Below are 18,878 nucleotides of genomic sequence, written 5' to 3'. Positions count from 1 at the left end.
GCCGGCCTTCTCCTCGCCCGCGCCGCTCCCCTCGCCGGCCGGCGCTGCCGTGGACCGCTCCGCCGCCATCGCCATCGCCGGCCACCGCCATCACAACCGCCGCCCGGTCGTCTCCCCCTCCTCCGGCGGCCTCCTACGACTCTGGCGAGCTTCCCCAACTCCGGCCGGCGACCTCCGGTGAACAGTGCTCCAGCGAACCTCGGCTTCCGTGCCAGATCCAGATCTGGATCTTGAGGGTTGACTTTTTGCCCGAAACCCTAGTTCATGTTGCCCAGTTCATCGTGCTATAACTTTGCATCCGTAGCTTCGTTTTGGGCATATAGCATATCAAAATGTTCATCTCAGAGAGTACATCATTTAATTCCATTGCATCATTTTCATTTGTGTTCATCTTGATGCACGAAATGCTGTTAGAAGGAGGCTACTTGAGATAATTGTCAGATCTGCTGCTCCATTTAGATATTTGTCATTTTTGCCATGATTATTGTGTGCATGTTATGCCCATGAGCTCTACATATGTTTTGTTAAGGGTTTTGCCATCTTTCCAGTGGTGCAACGCATGTATTTTTGTGATGTGTATGGTGACTAGCACAAGCTTGCAAAGTGAGGTACTTGGTAATTCTGATTTCAGGGACTTAGCATTTCCACCAAGTCCTTGAGCTGTTTATCTCATGTTGCCATATGTTCATGTTGTTACTTAGTGAGCCGTGCCACTTTTGAGGATGATTAGTAAGGATGTTTTGTTAACCTTGTAGTGCTCTATCCATCCATGTCTTTGTTTGCAATTATGGAGCACCCTAGCTTGAGTCAATCGAGCTCTACTTTTGCTACTTCGTGAATCTGAGCAGATTGTCTACTTGTTAGCGATTTTGCTGAGGATGTTGTAGTTGATCCGTGCATGCTATGCTATTGTTCTTGCCATGTCTAGCTTGAATTTTGTGTGTTCTTGATGGGTGTATGCTCAGATTATCATGCTTGCAATGTTCAGGTCCCTTTTCTGATCCCTTTTGGCTGAGAACTGATTATGTTTTTGCCATGTTCACATGCTTGCAATTGTATTTTCTAATCCCTTTTGGCTCAAGGTCACTAAGAGACTTTCGTTAAGCTCTTTGAGTAGCTCCATGCCATGCTTTACTTTGCCATGTTCAGGTTCTGTAGCATGTAGTTTTGATGCTCCGAAGTGTGCTACCTGATCTAAAATTCCAGACAAGTGTTAATTTCACCAAGTCTGGAATATGTTTGTCATATGCATTTTTGCCATGCTTGTTTGAACCTGTTAATGGATGAATTAGCCGTAGCTCAGTGCTAGAATTTTGTTAAGCATCTTGAATGCATCCCTGCCATGTATTTTGTTGTCATGTTTGGGTGCTGTAGCATGTTCATCTCTTTGCATTTAGATGGCTACTTGCTGTAAATCGCAGAACGTGGTCATATTTGAATCGCTTGCCTTTTCCAAACCGTAACTCCGATTCCGGCGTTCTTTATATTGTTTTCAAACGATTTCATCTCGTCTTTCCAGTGGCACACTTGGATTCCCATGTTGAGGCCAGGTTCATGCATCCCTTGTCAAATCTTGCATATGCATCCCGCATCGCATCCCGCATAGCACACCATCTTTGCATCATATTGTTTGAGCTTTGCCCGTGGTTGATTGTGTTCCGTTTGCTTGTTTGTCTTGTTTGGGTAGAGCCGGGAGACGAGTTTGCTAACGAGGAGCCCGTTGAGTTTGCTTTCGAGGATCCAGTCAACTCTGACAACTTTGCAGGCAAGATGATCATACCCTCGAAATCACTACTATCTTTGCTTTGCTAGATGCTCGCTCTTTTGCTATGCCAATGCTACGATGCCTACCACTTGCTTTCAAGCCTCCCAAATTCCCATGTCAAACCTCTAACCCACCATGTCCTAGCAAACCGTTGATTGGCTATGTTACCACTTTTCTCAGCCCCTCTTATAGCGTTGCTAGTTGCAAGTGAAGATTGGAGACCGTTCCTTGTTGGAACATTTATTTACTTGTTGGGATATCATTATATTATCTTATCATCTGAGTGTGCCCTGAGAAAGAGATATGTGCAGCTCCTATCAGGATTTGTCGGCACATTCGGGCGGTGTTGCTGGATTAGTTTTAACCTGTCGAAGTGTCTTGAAGAACCGAGGTACCGAGTCTGATCGGAACGTCTCGGGAGGAGGTCTATTCCTTCGTTGACCGTGAGAGCTTGTCATGGGCTAAGTTGGGACTCCCCTGCAGGGATTTGAACTTTCGAAAGCCGTGCCCGCGGTTATGGGTAGATGGGAATTTGTTAATGTCCGCTTGTAGATAACTTGAACCTTAACTTAATTAAAATGAATCAACTGAGTGTGTTACCGTGATGGCCTCTTCTCGGCGGAGTCCAGGAAGTGGACACGGTGTTGGAGTAATGCTTGCTGCACGTTTGCCTTTAGTTATTCGACCGTGCTTTACCTTCTCTTCTCGCTCTCTTTTGCGAACAGAATAGCCACCATATATGCTAGTCGCTTGCTGCAGCTCCACATATTTACCTTGCCATACCTATAAGCTTAAATAGTCTTGATCGCGAGGGTGCGAGATTGCTGAGTCCCTGTGGCTCACAGATTACTATTACACCAGATACAGGGCCTGACGATTCCGCTCCAGGTGACGCGCTTGAGCTCAAGTGGGAGTTCGACGAGGACTCTCAACGATACTATGTTTCCTTTCCTGATGATCAGTAGTGGTGCCCTGTTGGGGGTGATCGGGACCGTGTCACATGTTGGGTTATCTTTTATTTTGGCGCCGTAGTCGGGCCATGAGTGTTTGGATGATGTAATGTTATTTATGTACCTTGATTGACGTGGCGAGTGTAAGCCAACTATGTTTTCTCCCCTTTTATTATCTATATATTACATGGGATGTTGTGAAGATTGCCTAACTTGCGACATATGCCTTCAATGCGATTATGCCTCTAAGTTGTGCCTCGACACATGGGAGATATAGTCGCATCGAGGATGTTATAGCAGGAGCTCATGCACCATGAGCAACGTAGCCTGCGCGGTCACTGGGCTGTGACGAGCGTGGGATGACGAGCTGGCCGGATTTAGCGACGGGGTGGCGGTGCGTCCGTCCCACCGCATCGAGGGCTGCAGTGACGAAGCTTGCTGCTCGTGCCCCGCCGGGCAGGTCGCGGCGTTGGCGACGGGTGATGGAGAACGACAGGGAGGGCCGCTGACAGGCACCGTCTGGACGATGCGAGCGGCGAGAGCGGCTCCACGCTCAACCTGGGCTCGACAACCATCAGCCATGGAGACAGTGGAGCAGCGGCGAGTCGATCGACAGAAGAGAAGTTTCGACGCACCCCTACCTAGCGCGCCAAATATCGGATTCGGGGTTCCGCAGATCCTTGAGAGGTTCAAACTCTGGGGTGCGTGCGAAGAACTCTGAAAGTGCGTTATATTGACCAGAGGGGGTGAATAGGTGATTTTTTATGAATTCTTCACTAAGGAATTTGCACATGAGGAAATTCCTGAATGAAAAACTACTTGCAGCGGAATAAGTACTCAAAAGTAAACATGACAAAACATGAGCACGGTCTTCATGATGAAATGAAAACAAACACAGAGTACAGAAAGCGTAAACATAGGATAAACAGACTGAAGACCAACAGACTAAAGAAATTGAGCTGGGGAAATAGAGAAAGTCTTTAGTCAAAGTTTTCAAACAGATATGAACATGCACACAATATAGAAATGAGGGAATAGAAGGGTTGAGGAAATGGAACCAGTTAGCTCGGTGAAGACAATAATTTGGTAGACCAGTTCCAACTGCTGTGACAGTTGTACGTCTGGTTAGGGCAGCTAGGTATTTAAACCTGAGGACACACAGTCCTGGACACGCAACTTAGGACACTTAGTCATCACCGTATTCCCCTTGAGCTAAGGTCACACAGACCTCTCCCAATCACTCGTGGTAAGTCTTCGGGTGACTTCCAAACCTTCACAGACTCGGTCACTCGGTGATCCACAATTTCCTCTTGGATGCTCTAGACCATGACGCCTAACCGTCTGGAAGATGCACAGTCTTCAAAGGTAACAAGCGTCGGATCCACGCAGGATCAATCTCTTCAGTGATGCTCAATCACTTCGGGTTTGTAGGTGTTTGGGTTTGGGTTTTCCTCACTTGATGATTTTCACTCAAAGTTCTCGGAGGATGGGATGCTCTCAAATGGCAAGTGTCAGTTTCTCTCGGACTAGCCTACCATCTAGTGGTTGTAGTGGGCGGCTATTTATAGCCTAGGGAGCAATCCGACATGATAAGACATAAATGCCCTTTAATGATATGACCGTTAGGTGGGTAGATATTTTGGGACAGCTGGCGCATAGCACAATATCAGTCGGAATTTTGAGTATCAATTCCTCAGGGCTATCATGTTCATCATTGTGTAGGCAATCTGCACTAGCAAATTCCTAACTCCTCAGTCAGAACAAATTCCTCAGAGACCAGAAGAACTTTGTCTCTGTCATTGAAGAAATTGACCGAGCTGTATGAGATTTCCAATGGCTTCACACGAAGGGATTGGTAGGTGTAGGATTTGAGTTGAGCATCACTTGGAAATTTTTCCTTAGTATTATCTCGACCCCCTTTAACAGCACGGTGTTTCCTATGACTCAAGAAAGAGAAAATAAAATAAATAAAACAAAAGTCTTCATGCTTCATGTTCCTCGAATGAATACCAAGTCTTGAGGATCACACCAATTTCTTCACTTTCAAAGTCTTCAGAAATCCAAAGTCTTCAGTCGGAGAACTTCATTTTTAGGGGTCGACTTTCTCTGTAAATATCAAACTCCTCATAGACTTATAGACCTGTGTACACTCACAAACGCATTAGTCCCTTAAACTATAAGTCTTAAATACACCAAAATCACTAAGGGGCACTAGTTGCACTTACAATCTCCACCTTTTTGGTGATGGATGGCAATATAGGTTAAGTTTTCAACGGGGATAAACATATGAAGTGTAAATACTGATATTGAGGAATTTGATTGCAAGATATAGAAGAACTCCCCCTGAAGATGTGCATAGTGAGGAATTTGCTTTTGAAGCAATGCACACTTTGAAGAGTAGAATCATGGAGATCTCCCCACATATCTTGTAATTCATACACGCATTTAACATATAATATGAATAATTTGAAATGCATGATGAAATATGGTGACTGATGTAATTCAACAAGCATGCATTAACATTAATGAGGAATAAGCATGCAGAAAAACTCAGCAAAAGTATGAGACCACCATAGAGTTTAAGTTTACACCTCGATCCAGCAAAGTCTTCAAAAGAACGAGAGTTGTAACTTAGAAAAAAACGCCCATATAGGTAGACCCGCTTGAAGACTAACTCAAATTTCTCCCCTTTGTCATCGAATTACTAAAAGGGTCGAAAAAAATGGGGACTAACTGCCCTAAAGAACATCAAGTTGATGGAGGAGCGCCAGTGTTGTTGGGATCGTTTGTTGTTGTAGGGCCTGCAGCAGTGTCGTCCAAGTCTTCAAACTCGTCGGTGTCGCGGGATGAAGAATATGAGCTGGCCACCAAGGAAGGAACTTTGACTTTCTTGAATTTCTTCGCTGGACGTGCAGACCAATCAAAGTTCTCCTTGAGACCCATTTGCTTCATATCTTCTTCACCATACAGATGTGATAAGATAGCCCAGGTGCGACCGAAAACTTCATGGAGGTTGTAATGGTTTTTCTTCACTTCATTATGTGTAGTAGTCATGTTGTGAAGAAGAGAACCAAACTGATGCTTATCCCATTTATGGTTTTGATCCACCTTCTGGTGAAGACTAAGAAGCAACTCACGGTCAGTCATCACCCTAGGAGCTATGGCGTGAGGATTTGGCTTGGATGCATTTGCAGCAGAATCATGAGTGGCAGAGTCATCATTGGTGAAGTAAGATGCAGCTTTGCGAAACTGACGATCCAATGGACGAATGCCTTCATCAATGACAGCAGGTGCCTTGCCCTTTTCATTAGCTGAGGAATAAGTCTGCTTGAGGACTTCAGTTGGGGGCAGGTAGCTGAGGTGATTCTGAAAGTCAGCCTTATAGTTTAGTGAAGACCTTGTTCTGAGGAATCTCTTAATCCAAGGAGCATAAGTCTTCAACTCAAATGGAGAGAGTGCAACATTTTCCATAATCTTCATGAAGAAATCATGATAATTGACAGGAATGCCATGTATGATGTTGAATAGCAGATTCTTCATGACGCCAACAATTTCCTCATCAGACGAGTCGTGGTCTTTGATAGGAATTTGGTCCTTGGGGCTTGACCGGGCTTCAGGGGCTTCATCAGCACTTGCATGTAATGGGCAGTGAGTTCAGGCTCCTGGTACAGACATCGAGCTCCTTCAAGGGGTGGACTGATGGGCAGGGCGTGAAGTAATTCAGAGGCCGGTGCCTTATAATGAGTGTTATTGGTCATCTAGTCCAATACCCAAGCGTTGATACCATCAAGATCACTTGTTATGTGCAGTGTAGCATAGAACTGAACAATAAGCTCTTCATTCCAATCAACAATGTTAGAGCAAAAGTTGAGCAGGCCTACGTCATGAAGCACACTGAGGACAGGAGAGAAGCGAGGTAGTGATTCCATGTCCACATGAGGAATATGCTCGTGGTAGAAGACTTTATCCTTGTTGAAGAGCAGTGAAGAATAGAAATTGGCATGGCTGGCAGTCCAGAAGCGCTTCCTCCTAAGACAAGCAAAGTCATAAGGATTGTAGTCCGTGAAGAATACATGCTCGCCGAAGTAGTCATCAGCCTTGAATTTTTGCTTCTTTGAGAAGGGATCCTTTAGATTCGGGTTAGGAGTGTGAGTCAATTTCATCACAACCTCAGGGATCTCGATCTCAGGTTCCGCAGGCTGAGGAATTTCAGGTTCTTCTTCAGTGGCAGCCTGGGACTTCAATTCTTCATTTACATTTTCTTCAGCACTAGTGGATAGAATCTCTTCATGGACAGATGGTGTGTCATGAGGTTCTTCAGATCCCATTTGTACTTCAATAGTGACAGGGGACTGAGGAATTTGATGTAGGGGTGTGAACAGAGGAGAATTAGGATGCCGACTTTCCCAAAAGTCGTCGTTCAACACTGGAGTTGTGCATCCAATGTCCACATCTTTGTCTTCATTCATTTCTTCAATGTCGGCCTCTTCAGCAGTGAATTGAGGCATGGACGATGAGACTATTGGGGTTGAAGGGATTGCATCCGCTTTAATTTCTTCATCCAACTGCTCTGAAGAAGCAACTAAAGGAATGTCTTTATCAGATCCACTTGGGATCACATATTCTTCATCAAAAGATACAAGGTCCTTTGATGGCATGGATGAGACAAGAACTACATCAATTTGATTTTCAAACGAGCTGGTCAGCGGCTTCATCTTCTTCGGAGCTGAAGAATCTGATGCAGTTGATGCCTTCCTTTTCTTCACATCTGCACGCTCTGCAGCCTTGGTCTTCTTCACATATGATGCAGATGGAAGGATCGGAGATGGTGTAGGCGCAGGAGGAGCAGAGAAATTTGGTTCAAGATCTTCAGCCACAACTGATGCAGTTGCCCTGACTTCTTCATTCTCTTCAGGCGTAACACTAGTGGTTTCCCTGGCAATTTCTTCAGTGGCTGGAATGCAGTCATCAGCCCTGGTACTAGTATTTTTTTAGCAGCCTGAGTATCATCAGCGATGTTGGCATTTTCTTCAGTAGGCTAAGTAGGTGCTTCAGCCTGAGGATTTTCTTGTTGCATTGGGGCTGCAGCATTGGAAGTGAACTGTTCAGTTAGTTTCACAAAACGGACCTTGGCTCCCAGCCAATCAGCACAGTATGCATCAAATTCATTAGTGAGTTTCTTGATCTGAGATTGAATAGTGACAAGTTCTTCAGTTGTCATAGAGACAACATTTTTCTTCAGTAAGCGCTCCTTTTTGTACTGCGCTTTCTTAAACTGCCTAGCCTTTTCAAATTTCCATTTTTCTTCCTGAATGAAGTGAGTCAACATATGACTTTGTCCAGGAGTCAGCTAGAAGTCATGCATAAGAGTGTTGGGGTCCTTGTGCCAGAGATCAATGTAATCAACGATCAATTTTGGATCCAAAAGCAGAGGCACACTTGTGCCTTTGGCTCTAGTGGCCCTGAGATGCCTGTCCCTGATGATTTCAGCAAGTTGTTCATCATCAGCTTCGTCTTCATCAGACGGCACTTGAAAGGCGACCTGCTTCCTGTGAGGACTTGGTCGAGAGCCTCGTCCAGCAGTGTCCTTTGTCTTCAGCAGAGGGGGGCCAGTTGATGAATTTGGTGCAGCTGAAGAACTAGCAGAAGCTCCTGAGGCAATAGAGATGCCTGTTGTCCTTTGGCACGTGGCGAGATGCACAGGTGATGAGGATTTTGACGGAGGAGCTGAGGACTTTGGAGGAGCTGGTGCGGCTTGAGGAATTGGTCGTGAGGGCTTTGAAGAATCTGGCCGTGAGGGCATTGCTGAGGAACTTGGTCGTGAGGGCATTGGGGTTGAAGCACATGGCTTATGAGCAGGCTTCTTTGACATGGCCTTCTTTGGCTTGCTTGCAGAGGCCTCAGCAGTGGCAGCAGCAGCAACATAGTCTTCATTAAATTTCCTCACTGCTTCCTTAGCTACTCTGGCTAGCTTGGCCTGGCGCTTGGCCCATTCATCAGGATAATCCTCACCACGCTTGAGGCTGGTGGGATCAGGTACTTGTCCAGGTGCCAACAGAGGTCTTGGGCATGGAGGATTAAGAGCAAATTTCTTCACATACTTGTGTCCTGGAATTGTCATGGCAGATGTCCTAGTGTGAGGACTTAGTTGTGAGGCCAACGCATCTTTGTAGTAGCTTGAGAGGGGTTGAGCGGAATCGAGAGACACAACACAAGACAAGGATTTAGACAGCTTCGGTCCCCGGGAAACATAATCCGGTAATAGCCCTACATGTTGTTTGTGGCTAGATCTCAGTATGTTCATGAGGGAGTCGCCGATAATCCAGCTCTTGGTGTCTAGCCCTAGAGATTGTTTCTTTTTGCTTGTCCTTCTTTGGGGAGTCCTGCCCCTCCTTATATATGTTGAAGGGGCGGGTTACAAGACTAGTCCTAGTAGGATTAGGATTAGTCTATTACAAGTGGAATCCTAGTCTGCCCCCTTAAGGGAAAACTCCTTATGCCTTTCCTTGTAAACTGGCCCACCATAACATGAGGTGGCCTTCTGGGCCTTGGGCCTAGTCTTCTATCTGACCCACCGTTAGGGCCATCCGTGAGTCACCAGGCTCGTGAGTCTCCACTCTAGTGGGTTACCAATGAAAACGCCAAGCCCGGCCGGCCGGGTCATACCACATGGTATATCCCCGACATTAGCCCCCAGCTTAATTTGGATTTATCCATGTTAAACTGATCATGTAAAATAAACACAAGAACAAACTTGATAGATTGTGCTCTGGGTTAAAAAAAATCCTGAACCGGCACCTGATCATCTTTAAGTCCTTGTCATTTCCTCCTAGATGCATAATCAAGATCTTATAGCAAATCTCTTTTAACAGATATGTCCAAACCTTGCCAATGCAAAAATCTAGGCACTTCTTCTAAAAAATCCGGGTCAATAGGCCAGCTTCATAACAAATTTGCCGACATTGGCTCTTGTAGAGAAATATTATAAGAAACAATCCATTTGAGTCGGCCTTCAATGCTCTGACTTGACAAAAATATTGGTCTTGAAATATTCAACTGATATTCAGCCGGCTTAAAGATGTAGATCTTGCCGAGTTATAAATAAATGATGTCGGGTCATGATTGTTGCAGACACCGGGTTAATCTGGTCTACTCCAATCTGAGAATTTGAAGATTTTTCCCCCTTATATGCATATCACTTGTAGCCCCCAAGTGCCGGGTTGTCATGCTTGCTGCAACCTGGGACTTGTAATTGCCTTATGCTCATGAAAACTTCAACCAGTGTAGCCCTCAAGGGTCGGGTCATTATGCAATAATGAGCAGGGACTTTGTAGATATAACCATGTAAACTTGAACAACAACATGTAGCCCCCAAGGGCCAGCTTAGTAAGATAATACTGAGCTGGGACTTTGTAAATAATTTATTGATAATAACATCATATAATATGATCTCCACCATGGGGCTTGAACCCACGTCCACAAGGTTAAGAGCTTTGTACTCTACCAAGTGAATAGTGGACCGTTCAATATAATGGATTAATTCTTGTGTGCCTTGAATTTTTGATAGGAGCAATTGGTAGCCCCCAAGGGTCAGCTGATTACAATGTGATGAGTCGGTTCTTCAATAAATTGAACAAAAAGTGACTTCACATTAGCCCCCAAGTGCCATGGTGCATGCTGGCAGTGACATGGGACTTACATATTTGATGTAATCTCAATTTAAATAATGTAGCCCTCAAGTGTCGGGTTGTAAGCTTGCAGCGACTCGGGACTATTCCTTCCATTGTAGAATAAACCATATCCATTGATAAAATAATAGCCATTGCGCCAAAGCGACTTTGAATACCTTATCTGTTGACAAGTAAATCCGGAGTTTAAATACCCGGCGGCTCTTGGCCGATGACGATTTATACACCTCCATTGTAAACCGGAATTTTTATAACCCGGCAGCTTATAGCCTTTGAGAAAATCAAGAATTGATAACCCTTTTGAGACACCAATTTCAATCTTTGATGATAGGCTAGAACTTAATCATTTATGTAAGTCATAGCTTTGTAAATCATGCACAAAGTTTAAACAACATATGCCCTGGCGACTCAACGTCAAAAGCCGGGGCGGGTAAACCGCTATGATTCAAATACGATCAAGAAGCCCCCAGTGAGTTTGGCAGTGTGCCGATCAAGAGGGTACCGACAGCTATGTTCTCTTTGGTTCGAATATGACCTATGTTTGACCAGGAAGCCCCCAAGTGACCATATAAATTTTGGCATCGCTTCGATCAAGAGGGTACCGACAGTTATGCTCGATGAGCAGGAAGCCCCCAAGTGATCATAATAAGATAAGCCGTAAGGCAGGATACCCATCTTTGAACCACGCATCATGGCAGCAAGTTCTCTTTGGCAACCTTTAATTTTTTTGAGAACTTGAATCTTGCGAGAGATTAATTCTTTTTGTACTAGAACTTTAAACCGGATTTGAAAACTTCAAAACTTTGTGGGATACAGATTGTCCTTGAGCCGGATGTTTGAATCGGATTTGAGAGCTTAAAAGGTTTCTAAGAGACAAATTTACCTTGAGCCGGATGTTTGAACCGAATTTGAGAGCTTCAAAGCTTTGCGGGAGAGAGATGTCTCTTGAACAAGATTTTAAACCGAAATCTTTATTTTGAACCGACAATTTTCTCACGGTCTTTAAATTTACATTAATATGGCAGTGTCCTCCGGAACTGGGTTATCATTCCCTCCAATGACCCGGAGTTCCCGAGTCATGTCATTGTAGCCCCCGAGTCTTAAGTCTACTCGAGGAGTTGGCTTGAGACTCTCCATATTTGACCGTGATATGAACCGGCATATAGTTGAACATCGGAACACTGAAATTTATGTAAACCGGAGGTTTTAAGCGAATTGACAATCTTCACAACACTCATTGCATACTTTTGGTATTTCAATAAACCTCCGTGATAGGACGGTCACTTTTGTAGTAGACAATTTGTCCTACACCAAGAAACCTCACAAGACAGAGTAATTGTTTTTTCAAAGAAAGCAATATGTAATATAAAAATATACTAGATGGATTTCACCTGATATGTCAGGCCAGAAAATTATCCACCGCAGAGTTGATGATCACCACGGTGAAGTTGAAATCAATCACGGCCGAGTCGGCCACAGGCACGGACAAATGAGTCGGCCATGGTGTTGTAAGCCGGTGCAGTCGAGTGAATCGGCCGCGGCGTTGTAAGCCTGGCACGGACGGGCAAGTCAATTGCAGATGCGTTGAGCCGCACGGACAGGCGAGTCAATCGTAGGCATGGTAAGCTGCGCGGACCGGCAAGTCAGTCATGTTGTGTTGATGTAGATTGGGTCGTAGGGGCGGCGACATGCGTACACCCGTGGAGCAGTTTGGCATGGACCCACATTAGTGCACGATGATGCTGGCGCACGCTCCATATCCATGGTATAACAACCCGTTTGTCATGAATAATTACCCTGTGTAACAATATTGCAAGACCAAGTAATTGTTATTTGATGAAAAAATATATGTTAATAAAATAGACTCAGATGGATATAACCTGATTTGCTCGAACGACCGATGATCAGTACTGCGCACGTCGCCGGACTTGTCCAGGTCATAGTACTTTTTTGGTAGACCAACTTTGATGTAATAGTTGGCATAGGAATTTGTGTACTTGAACGGTTTGATTCCACTCACGAATTAATGACACATCATCATGCTTTGGTTAATCTGGCTATCATCGAAGCTTGTTGTGTGTCTGGCCTCAGGCAATATTATACTGATCTTGGACTGCCTTGCTTGATGGGAGTACCAGTACACATGGAACGATGACAACACCTGGATATTCCGTCAGAGCACTTGTGGAGACTTGCGGACTGCGCAATCACATGCAGCCGCGATTTTTTTTAACCTAAAATCTAAAAAGTGCACGTGCACTAGACGGAGAGAACGGGTGGCCGCACGACGACCGCTCGATGTGTTGAATCCATCAGCCTGCAAGTGCAGGTGTTATCTGGTCGGAGCCCATGCACTATCCTCACTTCGCTACTTTCTCTCCGAGAAAAAACCTATCCTTATCCTCTTTTCATCGTCTACATCCAATCGAAGCAGCATCCCGGGAGGTCCAGGCGAGAGGCGACAAATCGGACGAGCCTGGAGAGCAGCGGGGAGCCTGACCAACAGAGTTGCCATCTCCCCCCTCCTCTTTCTAGGAGCTGGAGCAGGGGTCGCCTTGTCGCCGCAGCCCCGACGGGAAAGGGCCGCGGCGCTCCTCCTCCTGGCTACGCGCTCGCCGCGGCGCTCCTCCAGCCAGCTCCCAATGCAGCGCCGCGCCAAGTACACCCCTGGCCGCCTCCTCCACTTGCCTACTCCCGGTGACTCGCGCCGCGCCTAGCACACGCCTGACTGTCCCCCTCCTGCTGCCTTTTTCTAGCAACGCACGCTGTGCCTGAGAGGGCATGTTTCCATAGGTCCCCTACGTCGACGGTCGATTACAGCATCGTCGGTGTCGTTGCTGCGTACTTGGGGAGAGACTGAACATAGGTGTCAACTTTCTTCTATCGGCAGAGGTATGAGCTGCTCTGATGAAATATGAGTTGTAGACTTGTAGTATATGACTGTTCCAATAAAAATGTTTCCTCCCAGCAATGAATGTCCTGATATTAATGGATTACTATCTTCCAAGCTTGTAGTTTGTGACACAGATTGACCATATTGAAAGAAGACCTAGAAGTTTAGTTTTGGGATGACTGTAGGAGAGTAGATATGCTCATAGCAATTACCATGAGAGGACTACAGATGTCTCCTCAGTTCATTATAAGTGTAGTATGGTCTAGGTTCAGTGTTCTGGGACTACAGATAGCTCCTCAAGCGTTCAGACTCTTCCGGTGTACTTGCGGTTGTCTCATTTTCAGCTGCTTTAGATAACATGGGCTTTTGGGCGTCCATGATTTACAATTTGAAACCTTGTTGTAATAATATGCGTTGGCAGTCGAGCTTCCCGGTCGGGCGTCATGAATCCAAGCTCCTACACGGAGGACGACCTAGGACCCAGATCTGACATTTCGCGTCCGCATCTGTGGTTTCCGGCGAGGTTCCAGTCGCCATGGATGTGGTGGGTAGGTGGGGCATAGGGATGGATTTCTTGCTTCGGCCCCAACCTATGTTGCGTACGGACTACATGACGAGATGCTAGGTGGTGGTGCACCGTCTCCCCTATGTATTTACTCGACAGATCTGGGTAGCTGTACGGAGAGCATTACGTAGTTGGCTAGTTAGATTATGTAGTTGCACAAGAACGGCAGGAAGTTGACTACATTTGCATAAAAGAATGTTCATGCATTCCGGGGTGTTTTTGCGCACACACATATGCTCGGTTGGCTTGCAATGTAGTCTAGTTGCACACACATTGATGTTCAGTTGGCAGGACTAGTTGCATGCACGTGTGCTTAGTTGGCCTACAATTTAGTCTAGTTGCACACACACATTGATGTTTAAGTTGCCAGGACTAGTTGCACACACGTATGCTCAGTTGGCCTGCAATGTAGTCTAGTTGCACATACACATTGATGTTTAAGTTGCCAGGACTAATTGCACACACATATGTTCAGTTGGCATGCAATGTAGTCTAGTTGCACACACATTGATGTTTAGTTAGCAGGATTGGTTGCACACAGATATGCTCAGTTGGCCTGCAATGTAGTCTAGTTGCACACACATTGATGTTTAGTTGGTAGGACTAGTTGCCCAAACATATGCTCAGTTGGCGCGGCATGAGGATGCAGAGCTGTTGTCCAAACATATACTTAGTTGGCAGTTTAATTATCTTGTTTTTCCATAGTCACAATTTTTGTTGGCATCTTTAGCTGTTGTACTTGCACATGAACCTCATAGTAGTTGGCTTCATATATCATGTAAGTTCCTTTCATACAAGTAACTGATTCAAGTTGGAACCCCTACAGTTCATAGTTGCACGTGAACCATATAGTAGTTGGCATCCACATAAGGCATAGTTGCAAATTTGATACCAGTTGTCATATTTTAAAATTCACTGTTCCAATTAGACAGACCTAAAAAGCTTCATGTCCTGATTATTTCAATTAGACACGCGTGTAAGTAATTTCCCCCATCCAACCAATGGCATGGGATAGCAATTTAATAGTCATAGTCATTAAGATGGACTTGAATGTGTATGGTGTGTTTGGCAAGCTACAAGTGAGTAGACCTTATTTGCATCCCTTCTTTTGTTTTTGAATACATCTCCCATCTTTTTACTTGCACATATATGTTCTGGCAGTTGCACAACTAGGCATACCAATGTGGCACAACAACCCATGGTAGTACTTGTACCTTTTTCTCTCAAATGTAGTGGAAGAGGAAACAAACAAAGAAATCATCATGAGTCTAATCAGTTGCACTTTTTTTATCAAACTAAACATCCAAGTAAATTCTCTCATATGCACACATGGGTCTAATCAGTTGCGCAGATGCACCCACAAGTTGAACAAATAACACACAAGATGGGCACTGTTTTTTGTTGTTATATTGTTTTTTTTCTGTTTTCAAGCTTTTCACACAGTTCCTATTCCAGTTGCACACAATAGACACAAATCTGAAAGTAATTTTATTAAAGTAAAAAAACATCCAAACTACTTATGTCAGTTGCACAATTCTTTTTTAAGTTGACATAAGGGAGCCATAAGTTGCACACCACAAACCTATCTAGTTCCAATATGTTGTCATGCTTGCTGCCACATACTTTTTTTTTGTTTTTCATAGTTTCACACAGGGGATTCTTCCAATTTTGGCCAAGATGACATACAACATGGGGTCCCATGTATTCTCATGAAGTTTTTGTTTTTTCATGCATCAACAATCTTCCAATTTTGTGTTGGTCGTTTCTTGGAGGGGGTGGAGGGGCGTGGGCTTGCTGGCCATGGTCGACAGGCCCGGAGATGGATTGAGGCGCCGGGGGAGGGGAGGCCTGCTCCCTCTTCTTCAGTGATTGGCTCAGCCATGGCGGCGGGCTGGGCTTGGCACAAGTACTGCCAATCTGCCATCTTCACTCACCTTTTTCCTGTTCATTTCGCATTGCCGCAGAGCCGCCGCCGCCGCCGCCGCCCTGCCTCCCGGGCGGACGGCCGGACCCTCACACCTGCCCCTTTCTTTCGTTGCACCCATGTGCTTGTTTATAATGAGGATGCGTGCACTCAACGTCCGATTTCCTAGTACATGTTGGCAAGCTTCAAGTGAGTTGTCATTCTAATCAAATGTTTTATATTTGTTTGCACACATGCTTTTTCCTAGGTTTGCTGACAAATGATTTATGAAATGGTGTGTAGACATTTGATAGTTGCACGGAGACATATGGTAGTTGCACAATTGCTATGCTTAGGTTGTCACCAGAGATATATGGTAGTTGCACACTAAGCACAGGGGTATGGTATTTGTAGATAGCTGCATGATAGTTGCATATAGTCACATCATAGTTGCACACTTGGTCACCTTAGGTTGGTCACAATAACTTTTGTTTGGAGCTTTTTGCAGATACCCCCTGTGTGGCAGGCAGTCAGGTGTCAGGTGTCTATAGTCATATTTGGCAGGGAAACCTTACTTCCAACACCCAACTCACCAGTTTTTGCATAGAGTAGGGATGCTAGTTGCATACAGGATGCACTCAAGTTGCAAAAAGTACCATTAAACTTGCACAATTTTGATTTTATCAGGATTTTTTTCCATGTACATTGTGCAGGTCTCATAGGAGGGGAAATGACATGGCAGATCACTGCGAATTGAACATAATAGGCCAGGTCTGCTGATACTTTGAAACGTACTTCAAAAGATGATGAATACAAGTTTGGCAATTATATATGAAGGATATTTGTATAGCTATTGACCAGAACAGTTTTTGTTTTCCTCATTTGTGTTTTTCTTATTGGAGTGTTTGAACTCAGAACTATTTGCTTTTGAAGAACTTTTTATGTATGGATATGTATTAGTAAATGTTTGTGTGCACACTTTTTTGCACATGTTTTATGGCTACAGGTGCTGGTGCTGCAATTGATATAGTTGCACGAAAGCAACATAAAGTTGCACCTAATCTGGTGCAACTCCCCCCCAACCAATTTTTCTTGTTTTTTAGTCCAGTTTTTAATGCACACAATGTGGATACAGTTGGCTTCTGTAATTTGTTTAGTTGCACCAATTAGCATACTGATTTGCACATATTCTATGCAAAAAACCCCCACGCAATCGTTGTGTTGTCCAGTCTTCCCCAACTCTCTCCATGAATTGCTCGTTCAAGGTAACCAGCTAAAAGGGGCAATTAGCCAGTTCATGTGAAGAGGAATTGGAAGAAGAAGCAAATCAGAAGGAGGCAGATGTCTCACCTGGTTTTCTATCCTCCTGGTAAGTTCTTCAATCTTTGTCTCCTCCTTTTCTTACAGCTTTTGATGGTTCCTTTGTTCTCCCCTCTCTCCCTCTCTTCTTAATTTTTTGGAGCCGCCATGGCTTTTTCTGCCGATGGAGATTTTCCCCTTGGGGATTTCTTCTCCTTTCATGGGGGAGAAGCAGATGGTGTGGGGTGGGGAGGGACGGAAGGACGGGTGCACGTGATCCCCAGGGTCAGCTGTCGCGCGCGGGGGCGGCGGTTGGTAGCTCCTTTTTGCGCGGGGGAGGGGAATTGCTGACCTTCCTTTTTTGTCAGTGGAGGGGACCAAGTGTTACCTTTTTGGTCAGCCGCTCAGTAACCTTCCCAGGCGCCCAGGCGCTACCTAGATGCGTCCTTTTTTTAACTGTGCGTCCCAGACCAAATGAGACTTGCAACAGCGACTTGGCAGGGCTGCAGTTACGCGACAAAGGCAGCAGCAAGGTGCAGCAGAGGCACGCAGACGGCGCGGCTTCGGACGGCAGTGGCGGGTTGCTGCAGTGGATAGCAGGGACGAAGCGAACACCGTGATGGTGGCCGTGGGTGGTGACTCAAAGTGAGATGGCAGGCGGCTCACAACAGAAGTGAGTCCAGCTTGATGCTGCAGCGGTGAGCTTGTGTGGACGACGGAGGCGGGTCAGGCGACCGGCTGGCTAAAATGAGTGAGACGGCTCAGAAGCAGCGCCGGGCCGGGGTGACTCGGCAGCGGCGACTCAACGCTGGCCGTAGTAGAAGCGGTTCATTGCGCAGCAAGGGGCTCTAAACAGAGACATGGCGAGTCAGCCCGCCTACGGAGACAGCGTAAGCCGGCTGCATATTAAGGCGGCCGCGGCCGTTGATCATTGCGATGGCAACAGCAGCAAGTGCAGCCACTCAACGGCTGGGGTGGCTCACAGGTCAAACGAAGCGCAGGTCGGACCATCGAAGCTCGGCAGAAGTACAACAGAAGCCATGCTGTGTTAGCAGCTATGCAGAGTCCAGGTCGTGGTTGGTTGGACGAGTCCCCGTCTGTGTTTTCCTTTGGACCGTGGACTCCCCATCTTTTTTTATCCAAGTGCCTGGCATGACCATTGCCTACCCGTAGGAAGTAGAACACCGATTTGAACATGGTAGTGCTCTTTTAAATAATGCAGCTTTGATCCTTGTGCTCATCAAGCATTAGTACGATGGTCAATGAGAACGTCTTTTATCTTTTGGATTAGCTTCTAGACTTTATAATTTCTCCGGTCGCAGCTCTCCCCAGGATGGAGACATATATTCTATTTAATTATTGCCTGCCAGTCTCAGTCGATCTCCGCATGTAATTGGCCGGTACTCATAGCAGTACTGGTTCTCGTTTTAATCTCCACTTGATTTATATTTGTATCCACGTGAACTACCAGTACTAAACAGCCTTAAGACTTGAAACTGTAATCTAGCCGCAGCGACTTGGCGGATTGGACAGCGGAAACCTTTTATCCGTTTTCGATGGAAACTATGACTTGACAGCTTGCAGGACTCGGCAAATCCAATCTCTCGTCGGTTTGGACAGATTGTCTTGCGTCGGCGGCGGCGTACAGAACGCAAACCCTAATTTCTTTAATCTCAATCTTGTATGTTGCTCCGACTGCTTACCACAAAGACGATATGTATTCTTCTGCGCCGGCTCTTTTTCATCCAGCACATCACAAGCTTCTCGATCTCTGTAGAGATTCCTCCAAAAACTCATCACCACCGTGCGCAATCC

Source organism: Triticum dicoccoides, chromosome 6A (genome assembly GCF_002162155.2).
Source record: "Triticum dicoccoides isolate Atlit2015 ecotype Zavitan chromosome 6A, WEW_v2.0, whole genome shotgun sequence".
Lineage (NCBI taxonomy): Eukaryota > Viridiplantae > Streptophyta > Magnoliopsida > Poales > Poaceae > Triticum > Triticum dicoccoides.
Note: the sequence above shows the minus strand (reverse complement) of the source record.